Below are 23,999 nucleotides of genomic sequence, written 5' to 3'. Positions count from 1 at the left end.
ATAGCATCCATTTGGGGTCAGGTCTAACCACCCAAAAGTCATTTGGAGCAGAAACCTGGGATGGTGAACCATGAATTGTCCAGCATGGGAAGAGGCTGAGACGATTCCCCAAGGAAACCAATCAGAGGGAAGGGAGTCAGAAAGCAAAACACAGTAGGAAATGAGGGGGAAAGGCTGAGATTATCAAAGATTTCAGAAAGCAGAAGACAAAGAGCTAGAACATGAACAGATAAATCAACAATAAAAGCAGTAACAATAGAAGGAAATATAGCCTCCAGATCTAGTAAAGGAGTTCAAATATCACTATAAAATAAAACAATCATACACTTGATGAGACAGGGAACCTCATGGAATCTGAGAATCCAGAACCAAAAAACACTGTTCCTGAGTGATTCAAAAGAGAAATGAGAATTATGAGAACAGAATTTATAACCTATAAAGTAAAATAATGGATAGAATAGAAAAACTGGGAACTATAATGGCAAACACTATACTAATACACAGAATGAGGAACAATCTAGAAGAAGAAAAGCAAAAAAACCAACCAAACAAAAAAACAACCCAACCCAATAACATTAAAAGAATAGGTTTACTATACAAGCAAAACATACTGATTTCAAAGACAGGATGCACGGACAACCTAAGGATCAGAGGCTTCCCAGATGAACATGACAGGACCAAAACCCTCAACATTATAATGCAGGAAATAATAGAAGAAAACAGCCTAGAACTTCTGAACATAGTAAATTAAATAATAATTGAAAGAATTCACAAATTGCCTCCAGAAATGAGACTGCAAACTCCAAGCTATATGTGGTTAAATTTAGCATTTCAATTCAAAAACAAGTTCTTCAGGTGATCAGGATACTTTTAAATTAAAGGAAAGGAAATGTGAATAACGTAAAACTCTTTCGTGCCCACTAGAAAACGCAGGAAGGAATGGAATAATGTGTTCTGAAGAGCAATGGTGCTCAATATGCAGCCTAAGGTGACCTACCCTGCAAATGTGAACTTAAATGAACATTCGTTAATAAAGAGGCATTTGAAACATTTTTAGAAAGAAAATCAAAACTAAAGACATTTGTTTCTCAAAAGTCCAAAGAACAGAAACGCCAGAGGAGTGAACAAATGCAATAGCCAAGGAGAGATAATGACAGTAACAAAGTGAGAGTGAAGGGACCAGTAAAAAACTTCTTTTTTGCGTGTGCTTTTTTTTTGGAGGGCAGTTGGGGTTAAGTAACTTGCCCAAGTTTACACAGCTAGTTTTTGTGTGTTAAGTGTCTGAGGCCGGAACTGAAGGTCCCATGTAGGCAGGGCTGAAGGTGGAAATCTGGGGGAGATAAGAGTGAAGAGGCATTTTGCCTGCTGGTTTTTGTGGGTCTACAACATGGCAGGGTACATTAAGGAGGGAAATAGGGAGCAGGGAGATAAAGAGGAAAATGTGATGTGCTGGGGTGAAATCAAGGGTTAGCAATGTGTGATCTCAGAAGACAAGAGTCTACAGGAAAATGCATGAGGGGGAGACAGGAAGGATTGAAAAGTGGGGGAAAGGAAGAAGGCCTTACTTTGATGGAGGAAAGGGGTTCTCCTGATTAATGCTCCTATGGGAGAAAAAAAATGGTCTTTGAAGAGACATGAGGACTTTACCCTGGGTGTGGACTGGAGGATTTGGGGCTTGATAAGTCTATTCACCCTTCATCAGGAGTTGGGCAGAGAGGGGAGGTGAAGCCTCAGGAGACAACTGGCACCTAGGGGAGTGGAAGAGCAAGGACCTACGGGGAGAGATTTTTGAGGCAAATGTGAGGGGGGGAAAGGAAGGTAACCAGGGGAAGGTATAGATCAGATCAGTGATAGACTGCATAATCAGGAAGGTAGTAGGGGCAGGATCCTCTCTGAAATCTGTAATAATTGGCATGTTCTAGGATTGAGACACAATGGAAAAGGGGTATCCATGGGGCAAGCACTGTAAAGCAGTGGTAAAAACTACTAGAAGGGAAAACCTAAAATGGATACCTTGGAAGCCTTGATGATATAAGGGATACGGAGAAAAGAAAGAGATCAGACAATTATAGGGTCATGAATCAGAGAATGAGGGTCCACAGAAAGAGAGGACGGGTAATGGAGTGAGAGAAATCCCTTTTTTTTTTTGAGAGGGTACAAAAAATAAAATTTAAAAAACTAATGAACACTTCTGGTGCCAAGGTGACAGAGCAAAGCAGGAAATCACCTGAGTCCTTCCAAATTCCTTTCCAAACAACCTTGCAATAATGCCTCAGAACCAATTTTGGAGTGGTGAAACAGTTTACTAGCTCAGGACAGCTTAGAGAGTCAGCAGGAAAGCTCTGTCTCACTGGGGTGGGGGTGGAGGAGGAAAACAGAGGAACAATCCAATGACCAGACCACACATGGGAGACCAGCCCCTGGGCAAGCCATCAGTAAGGCCCTAAGCTCGAGCACACCTCAGAAGTGAGGCCCCATCCCAAGTGCAACCCAGCAGGGAGGCCTCATCCCATCCAGTGCAAGCCAGCAACTAGGCTCTGAGCCCCTGCACAAAAAGCTTGGGGGAATGCCCTCTCTACTCCAGGAACAGAGTCCCAACATCAGGCCACCAAAGATGCTGGAACCATGGCTGGTCTCAATGTGCTCCAAATCATCAATGAGTCAACTGCTGCTGCTATTGCTTATGGCTTTGATAAAAAGGCTAGTGCCAAGAGAAATGTGTTGATCTCCGACCTTGGAGGTGGTACTTTCAATGTCTTCATTCTTACTATTGAAGATGGCATCTTTGAGATCAAGTCCACAGTTGGGAACACTAGTTTGGGTGGGGAGGACTTTGACAACTGCACAATCAAACCATTTCATTGCTGAGTTCAAGTGAAAGCACAAGAAGGACATCAATGAGAACAAGAGGGTTGTTCACTGTCTGCACATCCCTCATGAATGTGCAAAGCATACCCTCTTTTTCAGTACCCAGGCCAGGATTGAGATTGATTCCCTCTATGAAAGTATCACTTTCTGTCCATCAATCATCCAAGCCTGTTTTGAAGAGCGGAATGCTGACCTCTTTGTGGCACACTGAACCCTGTGGAGAAGGACTTATGAGACACCAAGCGAGATAAATCACAGATTCATGACATCATGCTGGTGGTTGGCTCCATTCACATCCCTCAATCCAGCAATTCCTGCAAGACTTCTTTAATGGCGAGGAGCTCAACCAGAGTATCAGTCCTGATGAGCCTGCTGCCTCTGGTGCCGGTGCCGCTTCTAGGCGGCTGTTTGGCCTGGAGATAAATCTGAGAATGTACAGGACTTACTGCTCTTGATGTCACTCCTCTTTCCCTTGGAATTGAAACTGCTGGTAGAGTTATGAAAGTTCTGATCAAACACAGTATCACCATCCCCACCACGTAGGCACAGAGCTTTACCACCTATTCAGACAACCAGGCTGGTATGCTTATTCAAGTTTAAGAAGGTGAGAGAACGATGACAAAGGATAACAACCTGCTTGGCAAGTGTGAGCTCAGAGGAATCCCCCCAGCACCCAGGGGTGTTCCTCAGATTGAAGTAACATTTGCCATTGATGCAAATGGCATCCTTAATGTTTCTGCTGTGGATAAGAGCACAGGCAAGGAGAACAAGATCACCATCACCAATGATAAAGGTTGTCTTGAGCAAAGAAGACATTAAGCGTTTGGTCCAGGAGGCTGAGAAATACAAGACTGAAGATGAGAAACAGAGAGACAAGGTGTCTTCCAAGAATTCTCTTGAATCTTATGCTTTCAACGTAAAGGCTACAATACAGGATGAAAAACTGTAAGGCAAAACTGGTAATAAAGACAAAGAGAAGATCCTTGACAAATGTAATGAAATAGTCAACTGGCTGGATAAGAACTAGATTGCTGAGAAGAAAGAATCTGAGCATCAGCAGAAAGAATTGGAAAAAGTCTGCAATCCCATCATTACTAAGCTGTACGAGAGTGCAGGTACCATGCCAGGAGGCATGCCTGGTGGGGTTCCCAGGGAGTGGGACAGCCCCATAGAGGGAGCTTCTTCTGGACCCACCATTGAAGGGGTTGACTAAACACACCAGAAGAGAGAGCATTCCCCACAGCTTTCCAAAAATTGAAGGACTCAAATTTGTAGCCAAGGTAGTATCATTTTATTTTATTTTTTTTTAAGCAATCGGGGTTAAGTAACTTGCTCAAGGTTACACGGCCAGTTATTTCTGGGTGTGGTGCTGAGTATCTGAGGCTGGAAGGTAGTATCATTTTAAAAGTAACATTTAAGCTACTGTGTGAATCTGGGCATTCTGAATACTTGAATGTGTGCAGAGGGAGAGAAGTGAACAACATTGTGCTTTATCAGTACTGTAAACAAATGGAAATACAATTCTTGTCCTGGAGAATAAAATTTATTTAAAATTGGCACCATAAAAGAAAAGAGTATACATAGAGTGTGTGGGTGTGAGTTGATTATGATGGGATGATATAAAAAAAATTAAGGGATAAGAAAAGAGACTGCACTGAGAGAAGAAGAAAAGGAAAGATAGGATGGGGTAAATTATCTCATATAAAAGAAGTGTGGAAAAAGCTATTACAGTGGAGAGGAGGTGGGGTATGGTGAGCACAACTTGAACCTTACTCACACCAGAACTGGCTCAAAGAGGGAATAACATACACACTCAGTTGGATATAATAATCTGTCTTGCTGTACATGGAAGTAAAAAGGAATGGGATAAGAAAAGCAGGGACTGACAAAAGGGAGGGCAGATTGGGAAGCAGTGGTCAGAAGTAAAACACTTCTAAGGAGGGACAGGGTGAGAAAGAGAGAAGGATAAATGGGAAAATAGGATGGAGGGAAATACACAGTTATCGTAACTGTAAATGTAAATGGGATGAACTCACCCATAAAACTGAAGCAGAGAGAAGAATGGATTAAGAATCCTACAATATGCTGTTGACAAGAAACACATCTGAAGCACAGAGACACATGTAAGAGTAAGGGGTCTGGGCAGAATTTATTATGCTTCAGCTGAAGTAAAAAAAAAAGCAGGAGTAGCAATCCTAATCTCAGGAAAGGCAAAAGCAAAAACAAATCTAATTAAAGGAGATAAGGATGGAAATTATATCTTGCTAAAAGGTACTACCAACAATGAAACAATATTGCTACTAAACATATATGCAACAAATAGTATGGCATCTAAATTTTTAAAGAAGTTAAATGGGGGCGGCTAGGTAGCACAGTGAATAGAGCACTGGCCCTGGAATCAAGAGGACCTGGGTTCAAATCCAGACTCAGACACTTAACACTTACTAGCCATGTGACTTTGGGCAAGTCACTTAACCCCAACTGCCCTATCTTCCCCCCTCCAAAAAGCAAAAAAAAAAAAGTTAAATGAGTTATAGGAGGAAACAGACAGTAAAACTATACTTGGTGGAGGACCTCAACTTTCCCCTCTCAGGACTAGATAACTCTAATCAATAAATAAGAAGTTAAGGAGATGAATAGTATTTTAGAAAAGTTAGATGTGATAGACCTCTGGAGAAAATGAATGAGAATAGAAAAGAATATATCATTTTTCTAGTGGTATATGGTATCTATATAAAAACTGACCATGTATTAAAACATAAAAACCTTACAACCAAATGCAGAAAAACAGAAATATTGAATGCATCCTTTCCAAATCATAAAGCAATAAAATTACATTCAATAAAGGGCAAATATATGTGTATATATTTATATATATGCTCATATGTATATATATATATACATATATATATATATATATATATATATATATATATATGAAAAGGCAGAAATTATTAATACAGCCTTTACAAACCATAACACAATAAAAACAGTCATTGGTTCAGGGCCCACAAACAAAAGATACAAATCCAAATGGAAATTTAACAATAAAATAATAATAATGATAATAGCTAAAATTTGTGTAGCACTCATTATATACCAGACACTATGCTAAGTGCTTTATAATTATTATCTTGTTTGATCTTCACAACAACCCTGAGAGGTAGGTGCTATTATTATCCCCATTTCATAAATGAAGCAAACGAGGTTAAGTGATTTGCCCAGGGTCACCCAGCTAATAAGTAAGTATCTGAGATGACATTTGAACTCAGGTCTTCCTGACTCCAACCTTGGCTCTCTACCCACTGAGCCACCTAGCTGCAAATCCTAAATAATGCATAAGTTAAGAATAAATCATAGAAACCTTTTTAGTGGTATTAGTGAATCAAAGAATATGCACAGTTTTATAGTCTTTTGGGCATAGTTCCAAGTTGCTTTCCAGAATGGTTGGGTCAGTTCACAAGACCAACAGTGCAGTAATGCCCCAATTTTCCCACACCTCTTCCAACATTTATTATTTTCCTCTTCTGTCATATTAGTCAATCTGATAGGTGTGAGGTAGTACCTCAGAGTTGTTTTCATTTGCATTCCTCTAATCAATAGTGATTTAGAGCATTTTTTCATACAACTATAGCTTTAATTTCTTCCTCTGAAAACTGCCTGTTCATATCCTTTGACGATTTATCAATTGGAGAATGACTTGTATTCTTTAAATTTGACTCAGTTCTGTACATATTTGAGAAATGAGGCCTTTATCAGAGATACTTGCTGTAAAAATTGTTTCCCAGCTTTCTGCTTTCCTTCTAATCTTGATTTCATTGGTTTTGTTTGGGCAAACACTTTTTAATTTGATATAATAAGAATTGGTCCATTTTACATCTAGTAATGTTCTCTGTCTCTGGTTTGGTCATAAATTCTCCTCTTCTCCCTAGATCTGACAGGTAAACTATTCCTTGCTCTTCCAATTTGCTTATAGTATCACCCTTTGTTTAAATCATGTACCAATTTTGATTTATCTTGGTATATGGTATAAGATATTAGTCTATATCTAATTTCTATTTTTTCTTTTTCATAAACCAGGAAAGAGTTAATAAGTAAGCAGTTTCTAAGTATCAGATATAATTTTTTTTCTTCTTCACTTTGAAACTTCACTGATCCCATCAACTGGGGACTGGCTGAACAAGTTGTGGTGTGTGATTATTACAGAATACTATTGTGCTATAAGAAATGATGAGCAAAATTCTCTCAGAAAAACCTGGAAAGACTTGCATGGGCTGATATAACATGAAATATACTGTGTACAAAGTAATAACAATATTGTAAGATGATCTTAGCTATTCTCAGCAATACAATGATCTGAGACGTCTCTAAAAGCCTTATGATGAAAAATGCTAACCATCTCCAGAGAAAGAACTAATGGAGTCTGTGTAATAGTAATGGAATTTAAAGATCCCCCTATATTGGCTTGGTTTTTGGGTTGTGTGTTAAAACCCAGAACTTGTGAATCCCACTTGTGGGATGGACTTGTTGATGTGAAAAGAGAGGGCTGAATTGGGAGGAGCTGGTGCTGTGGATTTAAAGAGGCACAAGCAGAGGAAGAGAGGCAGAAGAATTTTTGGAAGCAGCATCATGGAGGCAGAGAGAGGATTGCTGAGGGCCAGTTCAAGCTGCCCAGGACTTTTGAGAGCTGCCACCCGGGGCTGCCAAGGACTGAGGAGACATGGCTGTGATGCCAATACTTTGTTTGTTTTGATGTTGTTTTGCCAGATTCGTCTGTTGGTAAAGGACAGTGCTGTTGTTGCAGAGGTCCTGGAACCTTGCTGTAGGTTCAGAAGCCCTGATGGATTTTCTTTTCTTTTTATTATTATAATTATTGCTTTTTGAAGGGCATTTGGGGGTAAGCAACTTGCCCAAGGTCACATGGCTAGTTTTTGTGTTGTGTCTGAGGCCAGATTTGAGCTCAGGTCCTCCTCCAGGGTCGGTGCTCTATTCACTGAGCCACCTAGCTACCCCCAAGAAGGATTTTCTTGTATGTTTACAGAAATCCTGGAAGAGGGTCTTGCTGATGTTTTCAGGGGTCTTAGGACTGTTCTGCAGACAGAGAATGAATGAATCAGGACAATGGCAATGTATCTTGTGGCCTTGTTAAGTTCTGTCCCCCCAGGAACAGAGATTGCTGAGAATTTGCCAGTTCTTAGAACTTGGTCAAGATGAAGAAAAGATCTCTCTTTGGGTTTTAAATGCTGTGATGATATCTTAAGCTTGTTGTAATTCAGGGGTAGATGGCTTTTTCAGTTGTGATCCAGGGGTGGGAAACTTTTGACTTTTTTGTGCTCCATGACTGACCAAATGAATATACTTTGTTTATGATTGGAAACTAATCTCCATTTGAGAAGAGGGGCTTTGTGACTGACTAAATGAATGTACTGCCCAGGGGTGGAACAGTACTTGGAAATTACTGAATTACACTTGGTGAATGCTGTATTTTGATTTTCTCTGTTCTTAATTTGTCACTGAATAAAACAGAGAGCAGCTATGCTGTTATTTTGAACCTTGGGAAGTTGCCTTTGCTTGGCATTACAGTCTGTATGCTATTTTTCCACTCTCTGTATTTTACTGTGTATATGTGCTTTCCCCCTTTGAGTCTGAGAAAGAACTGGTGTCTGAATACAGATTGAAAGACACATTTTTTACTTTATTTTTCTTGAGGCTTTTTTTGTCTGTCTTCTTTCACAACATGACTATTACGGATATGCTTTATATGACTACACATATACTACCTATATCAAATTGCTTGCCTTCTCAAGGGGGAGGGGATGGAGAGGAAGGGAGAGAATTTGGAACTCAAAAGTTTTAAAAACAAATTGTTAAAAATTGTTTTACACTTAACTGGGAAATAATAAAATACTAAATAAAAATTAAAACCTGGAGAACTGGGAAGATGGTTGCAATACGGAGGTTCAGGAGATAGGTGGTTTGGGGGAAAAGCTAATGACTTCTGTTTTGGACATATTGAGTTTGAGACGTCTATGGGATATGTCCGGTTTGAAATGTTCAGTTGTGTCTGACTCTCCATGACCCCATTTGGGATTCTCTTGGCACTAGAGTGGTTTGCCATTTGCTTTTGCATATTATAACCACGGGAGCTGATGAAATCATCAAGTATGAGATGGATATAGAGAGAAGAGGGCTTATGATAGAGCCTCAGGGGACACCCACATAGAAAAGGACATGACATGGATGAAGAGTCAACAAAGGAAGCCACGGTATAGTTGGACAGGTAGGAAAAAAGACAAAAAAAGACAAAAAAGACAAAAAAAGACTATCACAAAATTACATGGATGAAAGTATCTTAGATGTTTTCTAATATATATTACTCCATATATTTCTGTATATTTATTAGATAAATTATATATCATATTGTATAAAATATATTAGTATATATTTATATAAACATATTTCTAATATATATTTCTAATATGTATTAGGAAATCTAAGGAAAAGGTTCTTTTTTATTGTTATACAGCCCTTTGAAACTCTGGTTATATAGAGCTTAGGAAATTCCAATTCTAGTTAGAGGTTAGCAAAGATAAAGATGTAATTTTTTGTTCTATTTAAGTTTACAAAGCTCCAAGAGGTCTGTGGACAAAACAGGTTGCCAGTCTCTGATCTAGAATAAAATAGTGGTCCATGCTGTCAGATAATGAAGAGTTCACGATGGATAAATGCTTAGAACAGTACCTGAGATTTGTCAATTAATAGGGCATTGGTAACTTTGGAGAGAAGAGCTTCAGCTGAGTAATGAGGTCAGAAATCAGGCTACAGGGTTTAGAAGAGAGTAAGAAAAGCAAGTGGAGACACTAATTGTATAGTAAACGTTTTTTTTCAAGGAGTTGAGCTGAGAAGGGAAAAGAGATATGGGAAAATAGAGAAGATGGTAGGAACCAGTAAGAATTTTCTAGGGATGGGGGAGTCTTGAGTGTGTTTGTGGGCATCCAAGAAGGGAAAAAATGGATGGGAGAGGTTGCACATCAGAGATTAGAGATAATCTGCTGGAAAAGATGGGAGCTTATGGGATCAAGGGCACATGTAAAAAGACTAGCTTTAGCAAGAAGGGTCACCTCCATCACAGACTATAGTGAATGAATAGATAGAGAGGAAAGGGAGAAAAGGGAGGTTTTGACAAATAATTTAAATTTTTTAAGTGAAGTATGAGGTGAGGCTTTCAGGTAAGAGGGTAGGGTAGGGAATACTTTGAAGAGAGAAGTTTTAGATTAATGTGGTGTCAAAAGGAATAAGTCTTGTCTCTGAGAACTAATAGATTTAGAGCTGGAAGCTACTTGAGAAATCATCTAATTCAACTTCTTCCTTTTACAGAGAAGGAAATTTAGGTCCAAAGCATTTGTGTCTTCTTCAGAATCATGAAAGTAGTACTTTGGAGTAAATTCAAATCCCATTTGGTAGTAAATCCTGGACCCTCTGAATAAAAAACTAATTTTCCTTTCATTGTACCACACTCTAATCAACATGTGCACAGGAAGTAGAATTATACTTTGCAACCCTGTCAGCACTTGGCTCAAGGCTTTTCACATTGTGGATCCTTAATAAATATTTTGTCAAATAAATGAAGTCTCCCTTTCCATTTCTATTGCTTTGATCCTTATTATTCCCTTTGACCAGTACAATTTAAGAATTTTTCCACCTCTTGTCTGAAGGAACTATGCGCCAGTACCAAATAAAACTTTCTAATATCCATGTATGATTGAGTACATTCCTATAGCAAACACCTGCTCAAAAACCTCCCAAGGGTCCTGTAATAGGAATGGGAATTTGCTAAAGGGTGGAGCAGAGCCCATAGGAAGCTTCCCTGCTGTGAAGATAAACTCTGTCCCTGATAGGCTGAATGTGGTCACATGGAGCCTGGGGTGGGAAGAGTTTGCCGAAAGGAAGCATTTCACAGGAACCTGGGAATCACAGCTAGCAAGAGGGTGGGAGAGAGAGGTGCTCAGGCAAGGAGATAGAGAGGTTTGTGAGTAAAATTTTTTTTAATAATTTTTCTAAACATTTGATTTTACAACTCTGAATTTCAGATTCTTTCCCTTCCTCCCTCATCACCCACCTTTACTGGGAAGATAAGCAATTCAATACAGGTTCTGTGTGTGTAGTTACGTAAAACATTCCCATAGTGGCTATATTGTGAAAGACTGACTATATCTCCCTCCATCCTATCCCACCCCCCACTTGTGCTATTCTCTACTTTGACCTCGTCCCTTTTTAAAAGTGTGTGCTTCTACTTCCTTCCCCACCAACCTATCCTCCCCTTCATCATGCCCCCTCTCATCCCCTTTCTCCCTACTCTCCTGTAGGGTGCGATACCCTATTTAGTGTGTATGTCTTTCCCTCCCTAAGCCAAATTCAATGAGAGTTAGGTTGACCCATTCCCTTTTGCCTTCCTGTTCTTCCCCTCTATTGTAACGATTTTCCCTTGACTCTTCTATATGAGATAATTTACCCCATTCTGTTTCTCCATATCTCCTCACTATATTCCTCTCACCTCTCAATTCCACCTTTTTTTTTTTAATCTTTTTTATTATTAATTTGTTTCCTTTTAGTTTACAGGATTCAATTCCACAATTCCTTGAGGTTTTTAAAATTTTTTCTTTTTTTATTCCACCTTTTAAATGTCATCCCTTCCTATTCAATTGATCCTGTGCCCTCTATGTATACCTGTACATATATATACATATACACTCACATATGTATTCATATGCACATATACCCTCCTATTATATATATATATATATTATACACACACACACACTTGTATTCCCTTCAACTATCCTCATACTGAGGAAAGTTTCATAAGTTACAATTATTGTTTTTCCATGTAGGGATGTAAATAGTTCAACTTTGATCAGTTCGTTATAATTTCTTTTCCCTGTTTACCTTCTCATGCTTCTTTTACTTCTTGTATTTGAATGTCAAATTTTCTATTCAACTCTGGTTTTTTCATCAAGAATGCTTGGAAGTCCTCTATTTCATTGAATGACCATATTATCCCCTGAAACATTATACTCAGTTTTTCTGGGTAGGTGATTCTTGATTTTAATCCTAGCTCCTTTGACTTCTGGAATATCATATTAATGCAGAACCTGTATTAATGATCCATTAATGTAGAAGCTGCTAGATCCTGTATTATCTTGATTGTGTTTCCACAATATTCGAATTGTTCCTTCTTGGCTGCTTGTTAATATTTTCTCCTTGATCTGGGAAGTCTGGAACCCGTCTATAATATTCCTTGGAGTTTTCTTTTGGGGATCTTTTTAAAGAGGTGATCGGTGAATTCTTTCCATTTCTATTTTGCCCTGTGGTTCTAAAATATCAGGGCAATTTTCCTTGAGAATTTCTTTTTTTTTTAAATTTTTGCTTTTTTAGAGGGCAATTGGGGTTAAGCAACTTGCCCAAGGTCACACGACTAGTATTTGTGTTAAGTGTCTGAGGCTGGATTTGAACTCAGGTCCTCCTGACTCCAAGTCCAGTGCTGTATACACTGTGCCATCTAGCTGCCCCAAGAATTTCCTGAAGGATGATTTCTAGGTTCTTTTTTTGATCATGGCTTTCAGGTAGTCCAGTACTTTTGAAATTATCTCTCCTGGATCTATTTTCCAGGTCAGTGTTTTTTCCAATGAGGTATTTCACATTGCCTTCTATGTTTTCATTTGTTTGGATCTGTTTAATAGTATCTTGATTTCTCATAAAGTCATTAGCTTCCATTTGCTCATCTAATTCTGAAGGAATTATTCTTTTCAGTGAGCTTTTGAAATTCTTTTTCCATCTGGCAAATTTGGCTTTTCAAGGCATTCTTCTCCTCATTAACTTTTTTGGGCCTCTTTGCCATTTGAAGGGCAATTGGGGTTAAGTAACTTGTCCAAGTTTACATGGCTAGATTTTTTGTGTGGGTGTTAAGTGTCTGAGGCCAGAAACAAACTCTGGTCCTCCTGACTCCGGGGGCCGGAGCTTTACTCACTGTGCCACCTAACCACCCCTAGTTAATCTATTTTTTAAGGTGTTATTTTCTTCTGTGTTATGGAATGGAAATTTAAGATCTTTCCTGCCCCTAGGCCCTTTGATAGGCTTAAGTGCACCTGGAGCCTGTGGTGGAAGGCTTGGTGTACTGTGATTGGGCAGTGGGTCAAGAGGGTTGTGACGCTCTCTGAGCCAGGAGAAGGCTACATATACCCTGATGTGATATTTTGTTTTGGGGCTCACTTTGAGATGTATTGTGTGATTTGACCAGATGAGACTCTGGGCAGCTGTTGAGCAGGGCTTTGAAAACCCAGATGTTGGTGCTTCCCTCTCTAGTAACTGACTAGGTATGGATGTAATGGTCAAGAAAGTTGGAAGCCTGTCTGCTAAAATGTTCCTCTCTCTGTATTTGTTGTCTGCTTGTAACCTCTGTATTCTCTGAAGTTCAGGGTGCTGACCTTTCCCCCCTGAATTAGGTAAATGACATTTTTTGATTAAAGCGAGATTGTTAACCCATGTTGAGTTGCTTTCCTTTAGAAAAGCAGACCTAAGAACCTGTGTTGGCAGTCATCCTGGGGATGGCAGGGTGCTTGCTGCCACATTCAGTCAGGCTGTTGACTCGTTTTTCATGATTTTCTTGCATCATTCTCATTTCTCTTCCTAATTTTTCCTCCACTTCTCTTACTTGATTTTCAAAATCCTTCTTAAGCTCCTCTATGGCCTGCAACCAATTCATATTTTTCTTGGAAGCTTTTGGTGCAGGAGTCTGACTTTGTTGTCTTCCTCCTGTCCCATGCTTTGATCCTTTTTGTCCCCCAAAAAGGAATCTGAAGTTGGATTGCTGTGCTTGCTTTGGTTCCTTTGCTTGCTCATGTTGACACTCAATTATTTGGCTTTAGAGCTCTTTGCCACAGTAGAAATCTGCTTCCAGAGGGGAGAGCTTTGTCCCAAATCACTGGGGTTTTTGCAACTGCAGGAGCTATCAGGAGGGCACTGTCTCTGCAGCCCCCACAAACTCTGGCTCACTGGTCACACACCTCAGGACCACCACCCAAGACTGTGATCTAGATCCAGGCAGGTTAAAGCAGGAGTGATTACCCTCTGAATGGTCACTTGGCTCCCCTACGATATGCAGGCCAGGAGCTCTGAAGCAGCCACATGGAGGTGGCTGCAGGGCCATTGCACCTCCTCCACTTCTAGCACCAGACCTGTTTCTCCATCCCCAGTTCCAACAGAGTTCTACACTGACCTCTCACTTTTTCTTTGGCATTTATGGCTTGATAATTCTGGAATCCACCTCTGCTGCTGGTGATCCACTCTCCTGAAGTCTACTGCAGCTGCTGTTCGGGGCCTGCTCTGGGACTAAAACCTGTGGGCTCATGTGGGGCTGGGCTTAGCACCCAGCACGCTGGGATGAACCCTTCTTGTCCGCCTGCTGGGCTGACTTCAGTGGGAGATTTCTTTTTCACTTGTGGGTTCTGTAGCTCTAAAATTTGTTTAGAGTCATATTTTATAGATATTTGAGGTGGTTATAGGGGGAGCTCATGGACTTTTCCTGCTTCTACACTGCCATCTTGGCTCTGCCCCCTGTGATATTGATCTAATATTGATTTGTAGGAAGGCTAAAGCATGCTATGGCTCTCAGTGTTGTTATAGCTTCTGAATCTCTTTGGTACTGTGATGGAATCGGCTTACTGGTTTGGGGACTGGGTAACTTGGGGAACGAGTGAAAGCTATGGAAATGCAGGACTTCAGAGGAGATAATTGATGCATGTTAAAAACTTCCTTTTTAGTTTCCCTAGAAATATTTGTTGTTCAGTCCTGTCTGACTCTGTGACCCTATTTGGGGTTTTCTTGGCAGAGATACTGGTTTGCCATTTTCTTCTCCAGTTCATATTACAGATGAGGAAATGGCAGAGTTAAGTGACTTGTCCAGAGTCACACAGTTATTAAGTGTCTGAGGCCAAGTTTGAACTGAGGAAGATGAATCTTTCTGACTCTAGGCCTGGCACTCTATCTCCTAGGCTACCTAATGGCACCAGAGAAATAACAGTTCTCTAGTGACCTAAAAGCCTGACTCATTAGGAGGCTCTTCTCCTCACCAAGGTTGGTAAATAGGTCAAGCATGAAGGATTTTTTTTTTTTAATTTTTGGAGGAGGTAGGATAGGGCTATTGGGATTAAGTGACTTGCCCAAGGTCACATGGCTAGTTTCCTTTGTGTGTATATGTCAAGTGTCTGAGGCTGGATCTGAACCCAGGTCCTCCTGACTCCAGGGCCACTGCTCTATTCACTGTGCCACCTAGCCACCCCATGAAGGGTTTTTCTTAAGGAAATGGATTAAGGGTGGAAATAAAACTTTAGACAAAGAATACCTCCTTTCCTACTCCCTAAAGTGATTGGGCTATTGATACATAAAGTGGTACTCTCCTCTTTCCTAAAAAGGATCTATCAATAAACATTTAAATATCTATGGCAGAGGATACAAAAAGAGTCAAAAGGCAGTCCTTTCCCTCCAGGAGACTGCAATCTAAAAGGGGAGACAACATGCAAACAAGTATAGAAAAAGTTTGTCTTGGCTAAAAAGTTAACATTTTATTTGGCAAGAAATAGGGATCCTTAGGTTTTGTTGAGCTGGTGTCTAATGTAAGAATGTACACAATTTATACAGATGTTAAAAAGATCAATCTGGTATTGTTGCATAGTCCCTTTAGACTAAAGGTAGAAAGATAACCAGGAAATAATTAACAGAGAGAAAGCCACTAGAATTAAGAGGGGTTGGGGAAGGCTCAAAGATGGAGTTCTAGTTGAGGTTTAAAGGAAGTCAGGGAGGTCAGTAGTTGGAGTGATGGGAGAGTTTTTCCAAGAATGGAGGATAGTCAGAGAAAATGCCTGGAGCCCAGAGATGGAAGTATCCTGAAATGCTAGTACCTACTGGCAACTAGGTGGTATACTAGATAGAACACTGGACCTAGAGTGAGGTTTGCTTTAGTTTCTTTAACTGTGAAATGGGGATAACAATAGCATCTAACTCCCAGGGTTGTTATATTTGTAAAAGTGCCTAAGCATAGTAAGCACTTTAAAAAAATACTTGTTTTCTTCCATTCTATCCTCCACTGGGAAAGGAATACAATATTCACTGCAGGGCGAAGATCCTTTTTTGATTCTTGATCAAGTAGTGATGGTAAGAATGCAATGGTGGGGGTGGCTAGGTAGCAGCAGGGGTGCATAGGTGGTACAGTGAATAGAGCACCAGCCCTGGAGTCAGGACAACCTGAGTTCAAATTTGACCTCAGACACTTAACACTTACCAGCCCTGTGACCTTGGGCAAGTTACTTAACCCCAAACTGCCCTGCCTTTCCCCCTCCAAAAAGCAAAAAAAAAAAAAAAAAAAAAACACCAACAAAAAAGAATGCAATGGTGACTATTGTTAGATCACCATTTTAAAATGTTAACCCCAAACTGTATTTTAACATATGACTTTTCTTTTGCAAGATTTCTATAAAAGTGACTGCAAAACCTCTTGAGATAATAGGGTATCTCCAAAGAGATATGGGGAATTATGTCAGTTTGTACAGCTCTCTCTCTACGGTAGAAATACTAGGCTTTATAATATTAAATAAAATGATTTCTGGCAGACATGCCTAAAACACAGACTATTAATATATATTTTCTTCAACAGGTGGAACTGCTTAGAGATGCTCTAATATCAGAACCATGGCATTCTCCTCTGCAGTGTATCCTAAATGTGAAATCTCAGTTCCTGATATGAGCGAAAAGGCACAGAATAATCTTCCTTTATGAATGATTAAAACAGAAGATAGAGCAGGTCTTGGGGATCAAGCAAACCTGGGTTCAAGTCAACCCCGGAGGCATAGCAGCTGTGACCATAAACTGTTATTGTACTGGCCCCATATACTTACTAGCTGTGTGACCCTGGGCCAGTCACTTAACCCTGTTTGCCTCGGTTTCCTCATCTGTAAAATGAGCTGGAGAAGGGTCAGAAAGAGTTGACCTGACAGAAATGACTTAAGACTTCTTTAGATTTGCATCAGTGTTGTTTTGAGTATTACACTCAAATCACTACAAAGGCCCTAGGAAGGAAGATGCCATCCCTCTCCAGAGAAAGAAATGACAAACCGCAGTATGCATAGCACGGTGGATGTATGTATGCACACACACGCACACCCCCCTCTGTTCACCTTCCCCAGGGTGGTGCAGAGGGAGGAGAAATAAAGGCGCAGCGCGCGGTGTTCACTCCGTAGGGCCTGTTCCCCCGAACCGTGCACCGGGAGCAGGCTGACATGGAGATCCACGGCTTCATTCGAATCCTCCGTGCCGTGCCCATGGAAAGGTTTTCGGCCTTTTTAAGTTCAGGGCGGATAAAGAATGGGTTCCACCCCATCACATCGAGTCCCGGGGAGGTGGCTCACCTTTCAGGCAGGGCACCTGAGCAGGGGCCCGCCCCCTGTCCTCCCTCTAAACGCCCGTGGTGGCGGGCCCACGACTGCGCGCGCGTCCTTCCCCCTTCACCTAAGCCTGCGAGGGAAAGCTCTTTTCCCAAATCAATGAAAACTCTCACCGAGGGCCGGGTCTAACTCTCCAAAGACCCGCGACAAGGAGGAGTTTGGTCACGTTCGCACTCGGAACCGGAGGAGGGAGCTGCGGCCTCCGGTCCGGCGGAGGGGCGGGGACGGGGCGCCGCCGGCCAGGGGGTCTGGGAGGCCGGACGTCCTGCGCAGCGCTCCAGCCTCACGTCGGGGCTGGGGGAGGCCTGCTCCTCCAAAGAAAAGGTTTTTCAGGTCGCGGGGTCAAGGGCAGAGAGGGCGGTGCACCGGGCATCCGGACCTAAGACGACCGTTGGAAACGTGGCGCGGGGCGCCCAGGGGCTCCGGAGCGCGCGCGCTCCTGGCCCCCAGCCCTCCGACGTCATGACGTCTCCCGGCATCCCCTGCGCGCGGCGGACGCACCGTCGAGCGTGCCCAGCGCTGGCGCCGAGCCGCGGCTCCCTCATTGGTCGGGGCGCGATGGCTCCCGGAAACGGGGCCTTCCCTCCTCCCACGTCTGTTCGGGAGCGCTCCGAGCTCTCAAGCCCTCGCTGCCCAGGCCGCTGACGTTCGCATTCACACAGCGCCTTAAGGTTTGCAAAGCGCGCTTTCCATACGCTCTTTCCGAGGTAGGGTATGATCCTCCCCAGGGCGGAGGGGGAACCTTGACACTCAGCAGGGAAGAAGTGACCCGTCCCGGGTCACAGACAAGCGTCACAGGAGGCACTGAGCCGAGGTCTCTTCCGACTCCAGGTCGTGCTCTCCCTACAAAACACCATCTGCCTCTCTGGGAAGGGTGGGAGATGGAGAGAGGGCAGGAGCGTGGGAGTACGCGGCTCTGTAGCGGTGCATGTCGGAAGTGGTAGTCCCTGCGAGTGCCGCGTAGGTGACGGCTCTTTCTGCTGAAGAAATGGCTCCTAGTCATGTGATCGAGGAGCCTGCGGTCGGGCTGAGGGGAGAGGAAGGGGGAGGGGAGGGCCTGCCTGCCTTGTGACGTCATCGCCTCGCGCCGTCGAGTCGGAGTTGTGGGAAGCCTGGCTGCGGTTTGTAACTTTACTCCTCTCCGTCCTGAGCCTTGTTCCTCCCGGCCTGCCCCCACACCCCCTCCCGGCCGTTTTCTTCACCAGCACCCTCCTCGTTGGGTGCCTCTCAGTGTCTGGGCTGGGAGGGGTGGGGAGGCGAGGGGAGAGGAGGAGCATGGGGGAAGCCGCCGACGCTAACGCGTGTTCTCGGGTCCGGAGAAAGGCCGGGGGGGGGGGGGGGGGGGGGCGAGCGCGGGAGGAGGGCTCCGCCCCGGGCTCCGCCTTCGCCGGTGACGTGGCGGGGTCACGTGACGGGGCCCCGGCCGCCGCTGCTTTGTGAGAGGCACATAGGCAGGTAACGAGCGGCGGCGGCTGGTCCGGGGCGCGGCGGGAGCAGCAGCGGTAATGCCTTCCGTCGTTTCACCCTCCTCTTTCGTCTCTCTTTCCTCCCCCCTTCGCCGACCATCTTCACGGACCCCAGGTTCTGCGGACCCCCGTGGTTTCTCGGGGCCCTGTCCTGCCCACCCCTTCCCCAAGCAGGCCCACCTCGGTCCACGACCTGGCCTCCCACCCCACCCCGAGGCCTGCCTTCTCCTTGCCCACCCGCCAGGGGGAGGGGAAGGGCCGAGCGCCCCTCCCCCTTCCTGGAGCCGCGGCTGCCTCGGACTCCCGATAATAGCACAGCCCACACTGTCCCCCGACCCCCGGCTCCGCTTTGCTCAATCCATCATCATCCCTCCCCCTCCCCCCGTTCACCTCCGAGGCCGCCGTGGAGTCTTCCCGGTGCGTCTGCCCCCTCCCTCCGTCGCGGGGGGGGGGGGGGGGGGGCCCTTTTCTCCACCCCGCCCCCCCCCCCCGGCGGGGGGGCTCCTCTCCCCCCCCCCCCCCCCCCCCCCCCCCGGGGCCCGCCGGGGGGCCCCCCCCCGGCCCCCCCCCCCCGGGGGGGGGGGGGGGGGGGGGGGGGGGGCTGTGCTCTTACTACAGCTGCGATCTCCACTCTGGAGGGTGTGGCTTTCTGCACTCCTTCCCCAGCCAGCACCCCGGGGTTCCTTGTTCCCGAGCCCCAAACGCTGAAGTTCAGAGCTTTCACCTGCCCTGGGCGTTCTGAAGTTCAGATGCAGCTCGGCAGTCTGATAACCCCTTCCCGGGCGTAGCCGGCTACACGTGAATTTATTTTCACATACACATGGACCCTGTGCAGCTTGAAGACAGCCTGAAGTGCGCCTTGCTTAGCCCTCCCTCCAGGAGTCCAACTTCCTCCGCTCGTTGCACCCCACTGTTCTCTCCCCGCCTTTCACAGACGCCTTGGGCTTCAGCTCAGCCCTACTTTCCACACTTTTCCCCTGGTTTAATTCTGGCTCTCAACCTAATTAATTGCCCAGCCATCTTCTCAAGTGACACAACTCTGGGCCCTCCTCGACATCTACTGAATTCAGCTTTTCTCTAGGGTGTGTGACTGCTCCCTGCTGCTTATCCTCCAGTCCCTTTCTTGCCCTGGTAACAGCATGACCTAATCCTCCTCCTTCACCATCCTTCACGTGTATTATTTACCCTTTTCTATCCTGGTTATAAGTGTTCTGATTATGTTCAAGATTTGTGTCATTTTTTCCCCACCTGAGGATGCTATCAAACCTTTAACTGTTTTAAAGGATATCTAAAGGTCTCCCATTTTGGGGGGGCAGGTAGAGGCACTTGACTCCCTTAACTCCCTCCGTACCTCTTTTCCTAAATAATGCCTACTCTTTCTTTCCTATTCTCGGTTATGTTTACTGTTTTCCTCATGTTATAACTTGATACTGATTTTTTTTCTCAGAATGCTAATTAAATGAAGGGTATTTTTGACTCTTTAAAAAAATTTGCTGGGAGAGAGAAGGCTATACAGGTCTTTTTACCAATTTCTCCTACTAATACAAACATCTCCCTCACTTCAATCATTTATCAAATGATCACTATGCTAAGGATACAGAAAGAAAAAAGAATGACATTGAGCTTATATTTGGGAGTAAGTGCTTGGACATGTATGTAGAAAACTAAACACATAGTAATTTCCCAGGAGGTCTTGCACTTGGGACTAAGGGGGGGGGGCATTGGGATTGGCGTCCTCTATGAAGGAACCCCTGCATTTAGCTTTGAAGAAATTTGGGGATTCCACCAGGTGGTGGTGAGAGTGGAATTCAAGCCTGGGGAACATGGAAGGCAAAGACAGGAAATGGAATGTCATGTGGGGGAACCTGGCAGTAGGCTAGCTTGGCTGGACATAGATGGTAAAGGAAAATAATGTTCAATAAGCTTGGAGCCCAGTTATGAAGGACTTCAAAAGCCAAGCAAAGTAGTTGGAATTTTAACCTGGAGGCAAGGTAGCACCATAGATTTTTGGGCAGGAGAGTCACATGGTCAGACTTGTGATTTAGAAATATCATTTGTTGTGGTGTGGAGAATAAACTAAAGAGAAGAGAGGCGTGCTGCAGAGTTCTAGTTGGATCATTGCAGTATGGGCATTTGGGGTGAGTCTTGTGAGAGAGATTGTGGATGTAAAATTGTCACTTGATTGGCTGTAACTTAAGAGGGAGGGGGGAGAGGTGAGGAAGACCCCTAGGTGGTAAAACCTGGTTGACTGGAAGGATGTGGTATTCTCAGTAGAAACAGGAAAGAAGTTTTGAGAGTAAAGTTGTTTTGGACATACTGAGTCTGTGAGACGTTCATTTGGAAATAACCCATAGTTGGTGATGCAGGTGGAGCTTCGGAGAGATACTGCCTTGGGATAAGTAGGTCCAGGTTTACCTGCATAGAGGTGATTAGTTGAACCCTTAGGAGTTTATGAAATCACCGAAAGAGCATAGATAAATAGGTAGATATATTGTATCTAGAGAAAGAGAGAGAGAGAGACAGTGTCTTGAGTAAGATTCTGAGGCTTATCCCTTATTTTGGGAGGTAGGGGTGGGGAACAGAACAGTTGCTCCTTTAGATGGATAGCTGGAATTTCTAACACTAGCTTCTCCTTCCCTCTCCCCCCCACCCCCCATGCTCCACATACTGTTTGCTTCCCATTACCATGAAGTCTTAATACTAGGCTAAAGATTTTTGCCCAGACTCATGCATTGACTTCTCCTTCAGTGAGGTTTTCCTGTGAAGAGAAAGATGTTGGTCTTTTCCTTTGCTCTTGTCAGAGTTAAGCTGATTTTTATATTTCTGCTCATAACTGTAGTTATTTCTGTATCACACGAAGTACCTCACCCACTACTTAAAAGATTTAGGAAAGAGATGACTTAATAGACTCTGCCTGAGAGGAATGGGACAATCCTTTGTTCTGGGTGAATGGGGGAGAGGAAACCTGGAGGCCACAGGAAGTGCCCCTAAGAATTGCTCCTCGCCGCTTCCTACTATTTTTCATTTTAAATGTAGGTGGGAAAATGTAACTTGGGAGCTGTCTTATTAAGGACATCCCAGCCCCTTCCTTGGTAAGAAGTAGAGAAAAGACCCGTTAAGATTCTTTTTGTTTTTTATTTGTCCCGAATTTTGTGATGCTGAAGGAAATGGGATACATCTTAAATTCTTGATTCACTTAAAGCCCAATGTGTTTTGCACTTGAGAAGCAGTAGAAACTGGTCAAGCTCTTCACGACCCCTCAAACTGAAAACTGGGTGTAGACATTATAAACCTGATTTTCCCAGTTAGTGGCCTCAGCTCTGCTGTGAGGGTGTATGGCATTAACTTCAAAATGTTGCCCTGAAGTTGTCAGGGCTCAGTCTTTAATAGTTCTAAAGTTATAATTGTACTTTGTTTTAAATTGTTTCTTTTGTATAGGTGTTTTTAAAGCTTGATGGGAACTCTTAAGAACCGTTTTGAATATGTTTAATGCTTAGGAATGTGTTCTGCAAAAGAGCTTGACTTGATTGTGAATTACAATTACAATTCATTACAATGAATATGAATGGTACTTCATTTTAGTGATTTTTCCATTTGCATCTGACCATCCCTCTGGAAGTGGGAGGGACCTTGGAAGCTGTCTGGTCCAGCCCCTTTGGGTAACCAATCTGGAGAGGGAGGCCCGAGTGCCTGGGATCACTCAGGTAGTAAGATCTGAAGTGATGCTTGAACCCGGACCCTTTGTCTCTTTCACACTGTGATACCACGGTTATTGGGTCACTTTGTGGTTGGTTCTCTTCTGCTTATTCCACTTTACTGCAGCTCATCGAAACCGTATTTTTCTGATTTCTCATTTGTTATATTTACTGAACAATAGCGTGCATTCACACGTCACAGTGTGTTCAGTGCCTTTCCTAGTTAGTGGTATCCACTTTGTTTCTAGGTCTTTGCCTCATCAAGAAGTGCTGCTTTTAATGTTTTGTTAAATATTGGAACTTCATGGCTTTTGCTTCTTTGTGGTATAAGCCCAGTAAGTGGGATTGATGAGTCAAAGAGACATTTAAGCCATTTTTTCTTGCTTATAGCTAACTTGGTATCTAGAACAGCTTCACCAACAGTATAATGTTTTTATAGTCCTGTTTTCATAGTCCCACCCACTCACATTGACTGTTACCATCTTTTCTCATTTTTGTCAATGTGTATAGCATCAGGTTTTTATTTGTGTTTTTCTTATAGTAATTTGAAACATGTTTTCCTTTAACCATTTAGAGTTTTCAGTTCTTTTGAAAACTATTCATGTCTTTTGACCACTTATCTACTTGGGAGGGCTCTTGGTGCTAAATATTTGTGTCATTTCTTTATATGTTTTGGATATTAGGAGGTTTTTTTTTTGGTGATATTTAATGCAAATGTTTTTCCACTCACATATTCATTGGTTTTATTTGTATAAAGGCTTTTATTTTTAGTAGTAAAAATTTTCTGTTTTATCTTTTATATCTTTTTTCTTCTATCACTTTAAATTTCCTCCCCAGCCATAGTTTTGAAAGATACATTGATCTAATTTCTTTCTATAACATTTTTTTGTGGTGTGACCTTTCATTTTTGGTGCTTATTATGATACATAGTTTAAAATGTTGACTTAAAACTAATTTTTGACAACTTTCCAGTTTTCTCAACAGTCAAAAAGGGAGGCCTTATCCTAATAACTTATATTCTTGGATTTATCAAACATATGGCCAATGTTTTGGATTACTTGTGTTCCTTATCCTTTTTTACTGAGATGCTTTTTGTTCTTTGTCAGTACAGTTTGATAATGTTATGTTCTCAAATCAGTGTTTAGAAACATATCTTTTTTTTTTGTAAATTTGTAATCTTCATGAAAAATATTCATTAAATCAGAGTCCCAAACTTATCTGGCCTACTGCCTCCTTTAAAAAAAAATTACACTTGTCCCTTGGAGTCCCCTTGGAAATCCAAACTAGGAAAGAAGTCTCAGATTGAGTATACAGTTGTACCCAAGGCTACTTGTGGGAGGGTATCGCCCACTTTGGGAATCCAGATTTAAATCATATTGATATACTAGAAGCCAGTTGTTAATCTTTTTTCTAGTTATTAGGTCTTATTTTCTTTTAAATAGGTGTAAGGCATGTAGGATTGGTATGCTGCCTCA

The 23,999-nt window shown here is 42.9% G+C and overlaps 1 protein-coding gene and 1 pseudogene across 4 annotated transcripts in view; both read left to right on the top strand.

Annotated features, from left to right (window-relative positions):
* UBAP2 (ubiquitin associated protein 2) overlaps window positions 1–23,999 on the top strand; it is a 193,308-nt gene that overhangs the window by 58,101 nt on the left and 111,208 nt on the right. The window contains exon 2 of one of the 4 annotated variants that reach the window (XM_069087965.1): window positions 18,456–18,484. The gene's annotated coding sequence lies outside the window, so the exon portion shown is untranslated. Of the gene's footprint in view, window positions 1–17,343; window positions 18,071–18,455; window positions 18,485–18,749; window positions 18,866–23,999 lie in introns of those variants that run through there. The other 3 variants (XM_069087964.1, XM_069087963.1, XM_069087962.1) reach the window with 3 other exon arrangements.
* LOC138160929 (heat shock cognate 71 kDa protein pseudogene) lies at window positions 1,388–4,081 on the top strand (annotated as a pseudogene).

The sequence above is a fragment of the Petaurus breviceps genome, unplaced genomic scaffold (assembly GCF_028583685.1).
Source record: "Petaurus breviceps papuanus isolate PSGF00001 unplaced genomic scaffold, PetGlider_PUasm1.0 183, whole genome shotgun sequence".
Lineage (NCBI taxonomy): Eukaryota > Metazoa > Chordata > Mammalia > Diprotodontia > Petauridae > Petaurus > Petaurus breviceps.
Note: the sequence above shows the minus strand (reverse complement) of the source record. Positions and strands in the feature narration are given on the sequence as shown.